Source organism: Protobothrops mucrosquamatus, unplaced genomic scaffold (assembly GCF_001527695.2).
Source record: "Protobothrops mucrosquamatus isolate PMUCROS unplaced genomic scaffold, P.Mucros_1.0 scaffold1814, whole genome shotgun sequence".
NCBI classification, from domain to species: Eukaryota; Metazoa; Chordata; class Lepidosauria; order Squamata; family Viperidae; genus Protobothrops; species Protobothrops mucrosquamatus.
This window is the reverse complement of record NW_015387949.1, coordinates 122,027-133,085: the sequence shown is the minus strand read 5'-3', so window position 1 is coordinate 133,085 and position 11,059 is coordinate 122,027.

The following is an 11,059-nucleotide window of genomic DNA, read 5'->3' as shown; positions in this document are numbered from 1 at the left end:
GGCCATCATGCCCCCTTACCGACAAAGCAGCGCAGGTGGTGACACGCAACCTGGTAGTTGACCTGGGCCAGGAGCTGCACAAGCCAGTCCAGGATGTCCCCTGGCTATGGGATCATCAAGGCCTACTGTCCTTGCAAGTGGTGGCGGCGGATCGCAAAGGAGAAACGGCATGGGACTGGGAGTCAGGTAAGGAAAGAAAGGCAATTTCTGGGGGGAACGAGGATTTCTTTCCTTACCTGCCCCATTTGTTCTGAGGCCGCTTTCCGCTCAACCGTGTTGCTCTTGCCAATGGCCCGACTACCCACTTTAGCACCGTTCCTCCCTGAGCCTCCGGCGAGCCACCTGCTGCTTTGGTGGCTCTGTAAGCTGAGCTGCGAAGTTCTCTTCTGTCAGAGAAGAGAACTTTGCAGCTCTACCTACAGAGCCACCAAAGCTGTAGCTGAATGGGCAGGTGAGGGAGGAACCTGCCCCACTTGTTCCACGGCAGCAAATGCAGCGGCATTGGGGGCAATATGCGAGGCGGCAAACAGCCGCGCCACGCCAAAACCAGCCCTTTGCCGCCTCCTGCCCAATGCCGCTACCATGAGGCCACGGTATACCGGTTCCTTACCTCCGCCCGGCTTGTTCCGTGGCCTCATGGCAGTGGCATTGGGTGCGACGCACGAGGCACCAAACAGCCACATTGCGCTGAAACCCATTTGCCACTTCGCGCATCGTGCCCAATGCTGCCATAAGGCCACGGAACAAGCCGCGTGGAGGTAAGGAACCGGTATACCGGATCCCCCTCCCCTACTCCGCCTGCTGCTGGAGGGCTGGCCTGGTATTTGCAGTGGGCTGCGGAGCCTCAGAGTGCGCCGGTTGAGGGGCCCGCAGGCTGTGGCTGCTGACAGACACAGTTGGCCCCCATGCACTTGCTGTGTGCGGGGGCCGATGGTGTCAGGCAGCAGCCACCCCGGTCCCTGCCTTGCCTTGCCTTGCCCTGCGGCAATGGCACCCCTGCCCTGCCCCCTGCCTGGTCTCGCCTCACCCCACAGGACAAGCCTCCTGCTCACCGTCCCACCCGCCAGAGACCCCCTGGATTTCCCCAACCCTGTCCAGCCCCCACAGGCCTCCCTCCCCACGAGCAACATCAAGGTGGCCATGCCCATCCACTGGGCCACGCCCACTCGGCACCCAACGATAAATTAGTGGGGTTTGGGTTGCAGTTTGGGCACTCTAGGCTGCATTAACAGAGGGATAGAATCAAGATCACGTGAAGTATTAATACCACTTTACAATGCCTTGGTAAGGCCACATTTGGAATACTGCATCCAATTTTGATCACCACAATGTAAAAAAGATGTTGAGACTCTAGAAAGAGTACAGAGAAGAGCAACAAAGATGATTAGAGGTCTGGAGGCTAAAACATATAAGGAACGGTTGCTGGAATTGGGTATGTCTATTTTAATGAAGAGAAGGACGAGGGGGGACATGATAGCAGTGTTCCAATATCTCAGGGGCTGCCACAAAGTAGAGAGAGTCAAGCTATTCTCCAAAGCACCTGAAGGCAGGACAAGAAGCAACGGAAGGAAACTAATCAAGGAGAGAAGCAACCTGGAACTAAGGAGAAAGTTCCTGACAGTTAGAACAATTAACCAGTGGAACAACCTGCCTCCAGAAGCGGTGAATGCTCCTTGTGACCTTCAAAAATTCTTCTCTGACCTGTCGGTAAACAGACTTTACCATATCCCAAAGGACGGACTCGTCCCCCAACCTGATCTACTGGAGGTTCCAGGGAAGGTTGAATAATAATAATAATAATAATAATAATAATAATAATAATAATAATAATAATAATAATAATAATAATAATAATAATAAATTATTATTATTCAGTCTCTAAAAGGTTCGCCATCAGTGCTATAGGGCATTGCACGCCAAAACAACCAGACAGAGGGACAGTTTTTCCCCCCATGCTATCACTCTGCTAAGCAACTAATTCCCACAACACTGTCTTATGCCCTGGGATGTCAAACCACCTAGTAGGGCTATATTACTATTACTATTATCCTTCTCATCTTTCCTATTACCTATTTCCTTAGCTTCTTATGACTATAACTTTGTTGTTTGTATCTCATGATTTATGTTGATTGCTTTTATTTAGTATTCTATTACGATTTATGTTGATTATTTAGTATCCTATGACTATCGCCGAGTATTGTATTTTATGATTATGATTATATTTTATGATTATGATCATGATTTATCACTTGTTGCTTATATGTACACTGAGAGCTTATGCACCAGAGACAAATTCCTTGTGTGTCCAATCACACTTGGCCAATAAAGAATTCTATTCTATTCTATTTTCCATTTTTTACACTTGTCCTTTTTGTCTTTCAGTTTATCAGAGAGTTCTTTATGCAACCATGCTGGTTTTGTGTGGGGTCTCTTATTTTTCTCTCAGTGGTATTGTGCTAGACTGGGCTTTTATAAACTCATATTTCACTGTTTCCCAAGCTTCTTGAGTTGTTTTTCCCTTTAAGATTTCCATCCATGGAATACTTCTTAAGCTCTAAGTTTGTTGAAATCACCTGTTTTAAAGTCTAAGACACTGGTTTGATTTTGTTCTATTGCTAGTGTCTGCATTATATTGAATTCTAATATGACATGGTCATTGTCCCCCAAAGTTCCTGCAACTTCAACTCCCTCTATCATTTCATCCCTATTAGTAAGAATTAGGTCCAGTACAGGCTTCCGGTTTTGTGCAGTAGCGCAGCAGCCGAGGGATCGCGGGGCTCCGCACCCTAAGGCCAATTTCTGCCTGCTAGCTAGGGAACCCTAAATGGGCCTGAAGTTGCCCCATAGAGGCAACAAAGAAGGAAGTCCCACCGATTGCAGAGAGACGGTTGATTTGATCGGTTTGGGAAAAGCCCTCCAGAAACCAGCAGGAGAAAGGCTAGCTAACGTCAGAGTCTAGCCCAAGCTACAAGCAGCCAAAGCCCAAAAGCACTATTTTAAGCTGACTGTAAACAATGTGTTTGGAACTGGGTAAGAACAGTGATTTTCTCTCTTCTACTTGAAAATTGATTCCCCGGGAAAAAAAAAAAGGAAAACCCTCCAAAAGCAAAAAGCCTCTGAAAGTGAGAAGGAGGGGGATCTTGGCCCCACCCTCCTATAGACGGAAGTGGCAAATTAAACTGTTCAGGGGGCATTACAGGTTATTATTTGCAGAAACATGAGCAAAATGTTTATATTTAACTGTCATTTATTCAAATAATAACTGTATTAATTTAAGGTTGGCAAAAGAGAATATTATTGGAAGAAGAGAAAATCAAGCGAAACCATAATATGGACTATAGAATTATAGAAATTAATTGTCATTGGTTGTTTTTTAAATACTAACCCAGACAACACGCTGTTTACCAAATATTAAGGTGATTATGTTAAAAATCTATAAAACATATTTTTTTTAAAAAAAGAAGGAAGTCCTGCCTTAGTACTTGGCCACCAGCAGCCCTGCTGCCATCCCCCTTTCCCCTCCTCTTGACCTCTCCTGGTGGTCTCCCATCCTATCACTGAGGATGCTTTGGTTACAAAGCTGGGTCTCTTCGCATGGAGAGGGAGTGGGCCTCCCTCTGACCCACGCACTTTGTCCTCCTGCACCCACCATGAGCAACCTGGCCAAGGAGAGTGAGTACAGCAGTAGCAGCATTGAGGAGGAGGTAAGTCCAGCTGGGCGCCCCCCCCAGGGCCCCTGTGCACAGCCTGAGGCTCAGTGAGGCTCCTCCAGTGGACCATGCCCTGGCGCTCGCCCCGTCCCACCCACCCTTCCCTACCCTCAGATGCGCCCCATTCCTGCCCAGGCCCACACAGGTGCCCCTGACGTGAGTGACATGGAGCTGGCCACACCCACCCAGTAGGCCACGCCCATGCCAGCCACACCCACCCCACCCAATGGCAACCATGATGCTGATGCGGCCCTCAGTGAAATTGAGTTTGACACCCCTGTTTTATATTAACACAAATGCATTCAAGGAAGTTTTCATCCTTGTTTTTTTCCATTTCTGTAGAGATGTATTTATTTCTTACATACAGTATAATGCAACTCCACCTCTTTTGTTAGGTCTGTTTCTTTTTAACAATTTAAATCCTTCCATCATCACATTCCAGTCGTGAGTTTCATCCCACCAAGTCTCAGTAATGGCAAGTATATCATACCTGCCCTCATGTACTAGTACTTTAAGTTCACCCTGTTTGTTCCCCAAACTTTGAGCATTAGTGTATAGGCATCTGAGTCCTTTACGGCTGACCCTGGATACGCTCCTAGTTTGTATCTGAGTTTTTCTTCCTTCCCATCACTCTCTACCTCCTTGTTTGATTAGTCTATGCTTGGAATTAGGTCCTAAAGATTGGTCACTCTCCCCTCTCAGTTTTAGTTTAAAGCCCTTCGGATAAGCTAAGCCAGTTGTTTCCTGTTGAGGTTAATGCTGAAATAATATTTAAAAGTTAGTCCTCGGCTCCTCTTGTGCCTAGTGTTGAAATGAAACAGTTTGTACTCCTTGGAGAGAAGAGGAAAAAAAGAAAAAATGCATAGAGAAAAAGGGAGAGAGAGAAAATGTGTTTGTGTGTGTATGATCGCAGTTAATGTAAAAGTACAGAAAAATAGTAAATTGTCCTTCTATTCCTCATTCCTTTATTTCTTTCATTTCACCTGCCTCGTTGCACACTGCTGCCATTCTCAGCTGTTAGCGCTGCACATGTCTTTCTGATGCCATTCCTTCTCCCTTTCCACCTCTCCACTTTTTTCTTTCCTTTGCTTTTTAAAGTTAACTTTGTGCTTTTCCTCCTCTTTCTTCTCAACTCTGAACGCCTCATTGTGCCCTCTGCAGCTTGCTCTCAGTAAGCATCTCATTACTGCCCTCAGTAAATGTCTTGTTGCACCACTGTCACCACTGCTGCTGGATGTGCCTGTCACTGCTCTGTGCTCTCCTACTGCTGCTGGGTTGCACTTCCTCGCCCACTCGTACTCATGGCAGCTGCTGCCGTCTTTCCCTGGTCCTCCTCCTTTTTCTTTTTCCCGTCTTCTTTCTCCTTCTGCTCCCTCTTCCTCTCTTCCCCTCTGATCATTTGCCAACTGCACTCACTGGTTGCACCCACTCGCCTTCTTCTTGGTTGTGATCTCCCTCTCACTGGTTGTGGTCTCCTGCTGCTGCCTCTTGTGATCGGATGCTTCATGGATGTGTTAGTGATTTGGGTTTGATATTTCTCAACTGCTTTGTATTTTAACTTTTGTACTGTTTGTAATTGTTTGCATTTTAATTCTGTTCACTGCCCAGAGTCACTTGTTGAGATGGGGAGCTATATAAATTGGATAAATAGATAAATAATAAAATCTCCCCATCCAGAGTTATCTCTTGAGAAGGCATAATGCCAGACAGCTTCTGAAAAACAGCATCTCTGACTTTCAGGGATTCAATTTTGGCTTGTTTCCACCCACGCAGGCTGTAACAACCTCCAGACTTCTACTGCCTCCCTGAGTCAATCCATAGTGGCTTTATGTATGTAACATTAGCATATTGATCTTACCACACACTGAACCCATGACCTACCCCAGCAGCTTCATATTGATATTAAATATTAAGGAACAAACCCTGCAATTTACCAAGTTAGTAAACATCTGGTCCCATATATCTCTGGATTTGGGGGAGACTAGAGTAGATAATGGTTTAGTAGCCAGAATCTAATACACAGATATTCAAATGTTATCAGTTAATAATATATTTCCCCCCTTATTTAATAAGTCTTTAAAAACAAATTTAGGGTTCCTGCTTGGAAAATTTGATTCTTGGAGAATGAAATAACTCATATCCCATGATATGCTCTTCATTAAAGATGTTCTTTATATTTGAAATGTGTTTTCCTTGTTTTCTTTCTGCAAACAGATAACTTCAGTATATCTGTTGGACACTCACTTGGGCACAACCCTTTTACTTTAGCTTCCTATCATAATCTAATACTGGGTATAGTTCATAAAATTAAAAAGAAATGTATCAGAGAGAAAAATTAGGAAATCTGTTGCTGTTGCATTTGGCACTATAAAAATGCCCCCCTCCCTCCAGAAAAGCATAACAGTAGACTAAGTGGCTGTGAGTGAGTGAAGGCAAGAAAATGAAGTGTCTATGGCTGCCCATTGCTGTCACTCAGCCACTGAGAGTGTGCTTCATGTTTACTGTGGGCCAGTGGGGTTTTGAGGCAGGCAAGTCCAACACAAGTGTGTGTTAGCCAATGGGTAGACAGGTTTTATAGGTGATTTCAAGAAGGTCAGATTACACATTAGCAAATGTTGCCTGTTACACATTAAACCTGAAAACATGAAACTGGAACCAGCACTTTTAAAAACTAGACTTTTAAAATATATTGCCTAAATCTCATAATTTAGGACAAGCATTATTTTTTTATTCCCTAATGTTGTAATCAGTTTGGCTCAGCTGCATGGTTAAGAAATAATGAATTATAGCTAGACAATGATATTTTTAAGTCTCAATGAGGAAATGACAGTAAATCACAACACTTTTGTCAGAGTTTCCTTAAGTTTGACAGACTTTCCCATTTGTTGCCCTCCAACTATAATGAACTTGCTACAGGTCCTCTGATTAGTCCAAATTCTCTACTCAATCAATCAGAATAGAGCTGGAAGGGACCTTGGAGGTCTTCTAGTCCAACCCCTTGCTCAAGCAGGAGACCCTATATTTCAATGGGTGCACCATTGCCTTTTTTGAGGTTGCAGACATAACACCCACTTATCCACAATCACCAAGATCCAATTTCTTATACACACTTTTCTTGAAGGAGCCAGGTGAGCTCCTCCCTAGATCACCTACTCAGTTTCTTGGTAGGCCAAGCTGAAATGAATTCCAGGTAATTTCTGACTCCTTCCATGCTGGTAAATTTTGAAATCTAAGTACTATCTGAATTAACTGATTAATTATCTATTACCTAGGAAACTCTCTCCAGAAAGTAAATTACTAGTATACAATGAGTATATGGCCCAGTTAATGTATTTAATTGCAGCATAAATGCTATAGAAAAATAATACAGAGTACACAGTTCCAAAATATGCTTGTATTACTAGGCTGCTGGACTTAGTCTGTTCTCTTTCCCAATATACCTCACATCATTCATGGAAATATCTCTCTTGATGAATTTCGTTTTTCTGGGTATCACACCTGGTGGCAGATGTGATGTGCTGTACCTTTGTGTAAAAAAAAAGACATGATTATTCAACTCTAAGTCTTACAGGTAGTCTTCAACTTATGACCACAACTGGGACCAGAATTTCAGTCGTAATTCATTGCAATTGTACAGTAGTGGCCAAAATTGTGGAAACCTTTTGGGAAAAGTGTATTTTTGAGGTTTGATGGCTAATAACACCACTTTTCGGGGGAGTAGTACCATAAAATTATATATCAATGGAAAGATAATTTAATCAAGAATGTAATGCAATGACTTCCGGTGTCAGGCGATGGCCGATGGAGGCTTTTTACAAGCCTCCCGTCCGGGACTGTGTTAAAGCCGCCGAAACAGCGTGCATCAGCTGTTTGGCGGCTTGAGCTTTCTCTTCGGGAGAAGGAGAGAGGGCGAGCTTCACTCTGAGTAGGAGTAGAGTTCCCTAATCCCCCTAGGAGCATTCCAGGGGGACGAAGGTGAGAACTCCTCCGGAGCTCAGAGCTTTCTCCGCAGCTCGGGATGTCTTCGTTTGCTGCGAAGCCAGACGTCGTCTCCACCTCTGATATTTATTCAGATTTTTAATCGTGAGTAAACTTATCAACAGACAGAACTGGCCAGGAAAATTGGACTTTGATTGATAAAGACTTTAACTCAGAAGATTTAAAGACATTCTTCTCAATTGTTATAATTAATTTGAGAAGAAAATGGCTGCGGGCAAGCCGTTTCTTTGTTTCAAAGGAAAACTTTCACTTCTCTTCCGGTTGTGGATTGATACATTGTAAAGACCATTTTGAACTTCTTTGAACTTAAGAAAAGTTTGGCTAAGCACTTGCTGTTGTGGATTGATACTTTGAAAAGACTCTTTTAAATTCAAGGAAAGTTTGCTTAAACAGCTGCTGCTTTCTCTTGTTTTGGATTATTTTCAGAGTGCTTTCAGAATGGCTTCTAAACGTACTGGAACTTCTGCAGTACCTAAAACAGCTATTTCTTCCCCAGTTGTGCAAATTACACAACAGAAACCTAAAACTCCTCCACCTTCGCCCCCCCCCCATTACTCTTAAAGATTTACAGGAATCTTTGGCACAAGTTTCCAAGCAAATAGTACAGCAAATGAGAATGGAAACAGAAGAGCTTCTTAGCAAAAAACATGATGAATTGTGCGAGAACATGTTACAAATTTTTCAAGGCTTTGCAGTTCATGTAGAACGTATAGAGGGACGGGTGGATGAAGTGGTGGAGAAAATGGAAGGAGTGGAGGACAGACTGGAAAAAGTAGAAGAAGGTGTGGAAATTTCTCAAAATGATATTGCAATGTCACAATATAGAGAAATGGAATATGCTATAAGAATTAGAGGCTTAAAAGAAGATCTACAGGAGAAACTGAGGGAGGAAATAGCAGCTGCTCTGGCTCTGGTTTTTGAGTGCGATCCTGAAATTATTTTTGGAGAAATCGAAAAAGCCTATAGAGTAAATTCATGGGTTGCACGTCAGAGNTCATAGACGTAGGGAAAGAGAACAACCAAAAGAATCTGCACCTCAAACATATTCGTCTACCTCAGAGCCAGTGGGAGGGGCAAGATCGAAGAGATCTGTTGTTTCAGATATACAAGGAATGCTCCAGAAGCTTCAAAAGCCAAAAGATGGCTAAGTTGATGACATTGAATGTTAATGGCTTGAACTCACCACAAAAAAGAAAGAAAATATTTCATTATTTGAAACAACATAAAAATGATATTATATGTTTGCAAGAAACGCATATTACGTTAAAAGATCAAAAGTATCTGATCAATTCTAGATTGGGACTCCACTTTATTGCCCCGGCACCAAGGAAAAAAGCTGGTGTAGTTCTTTATGCTAAGAAAGAATTATTGCCAAAACTAATTGACTTTGATAAAGAAGGAAGATTTGTACTTGTTGAACTTTTATTGAATGGCAAAAAATCCCTTATTGTTGGCTTATATGCACCTAATCAATATCAGCAGCAGAAACAATTTTATAAACTTTTACATCAAAAGATAACTCAATTGGATTATAAATCTGTCATTATGATGGGAGACTGGAATGGTGTTATAGATCCCAAGAAAGATAAAAAGTCTTATTCTAAAGTGTCGACTCAAGTTAAACTGCCTAAAAGTTTTTTTGCATTACAAGAGGATTTGGAGTTAAGAGACATTTGGCGAGACCGGAATATAGGAGAAAGCGATTTCACCTATTTTTCAGATAGACATCACTCTCATTCTAGAATTGACTTCATTTTGATTACTAATGATTTACTCCCCAGGGTTAAGAAAGTGAAGATTTTTTCTAGGATTTTATCAGATCATAGCCCTTTGTGGATGGAACTCTCAACTGAAGGAGGAAGTAAAAGGACTTGGAGATTGAATGAAAATTTATTAAAACATGAATCTAACGTGCAGATACTTAAAGATTATTTAAAAGATTTTTTTATGCTGAACATGAATAAGGGCACTTCTATGTCAATGGTGTGGGATGCCAGTAAGGCTTTTATGAGAGGTGCCCTAATTTCAATNCATCCTTCCTCAGAGAAATAGCCATCCCGGGTCTATATTCCTACAAGACATTATAGAGGAAGTACTCAAAACCTACAAGATTAACACACACACCCCCAAAGACATATAATTGCACTATTTGTTTGCATGTCTTCATTCAGACAACACTTTGCCAAATATTTTTGAAGGGGATACAGCTGTAAATAGATAGGGAATGCACCATCATTGTAACATTTGATTGGATTAAGGCTTCCATTGTTCTCTTGACATTCTGTTACTGAGAATTTATTTCATTGCATTTTTCAGCACTGCAAATCTACACTTTTTTTTCTTTGAGTTAATAACTGCAACAGCATTTTGATTTTTGAACTGTCAGGTGCAATTGCAAGGAGCGCATGATGAGCAACATCATGTTATTGAGTTAAATGATATGCAAATACAAACAACTGATGCTTTGAAAGTTAGCCTGATGAAGTTAACATCTTGGTGGAATACTATGGTATTCTGTGGAAATTAAATCTAAAGGAGGGACACTGGATTTTATATTTTCAAGAGAAAAAGTCACTTTAAGGTAATTTACATTTAATTTACACTCAAAAACTATTCAGAAATGTTTTCAATACATTCCAGTCCTGTACTTCCACAATTATCTCTCAAGAGTGTGGAATGGAGAAGTGCAGGTCTCTACTTCTTGGAAAGTAAAGAGCCAAACTGAGACACATTTCTGGGGAAAGAACAAGTAACTGCTTCATCAGTTACTACCCCATATCTCCCAGTTCCTATATAGCAAATTTTATCTTCCCCGATAGGTTTGTCAACAAAAGGAAGATTTTTAAAAAAGTATTTCCTCCTTGAAGAATCATGTTTACAAAGATAAAGTCAATAATTCAGACTGAAATTGTGACCCCAAATACACTGCCATTAATTCAGTTTTAATTAAATTCTAATGAATGATGCACCTGGTTTATCAGTGGAGCTGTCAAGTGTCTGAGTAACGAAACACTTAAAAGGACTTTCAGGCATGTTTTCTCCTAAAAGCATTTATTAAGATTACAATACGTCAGCACAGCCTGGTGGAATGCTTAGATCTGCTTCTCTTCCGTTAGGCATAACATACTAACCATTTTCCACTTCCTTATTTTAGGGTCATGGTTCACATCTTCCAATCAACTTGGAAGATGTGATTTACTTCCGGTTTCTTTCTCCTGGGCTATCCTTATGCTCCTCCCCCTTTCCTGGTTGCTGGTTTAACTATATAAATACCAGACAGTTCTGCACATTGTCAAAGCAAGAATATACAGTATTTGCAGCGTTGACATCCGGCCCCCCTTACAAAAAAA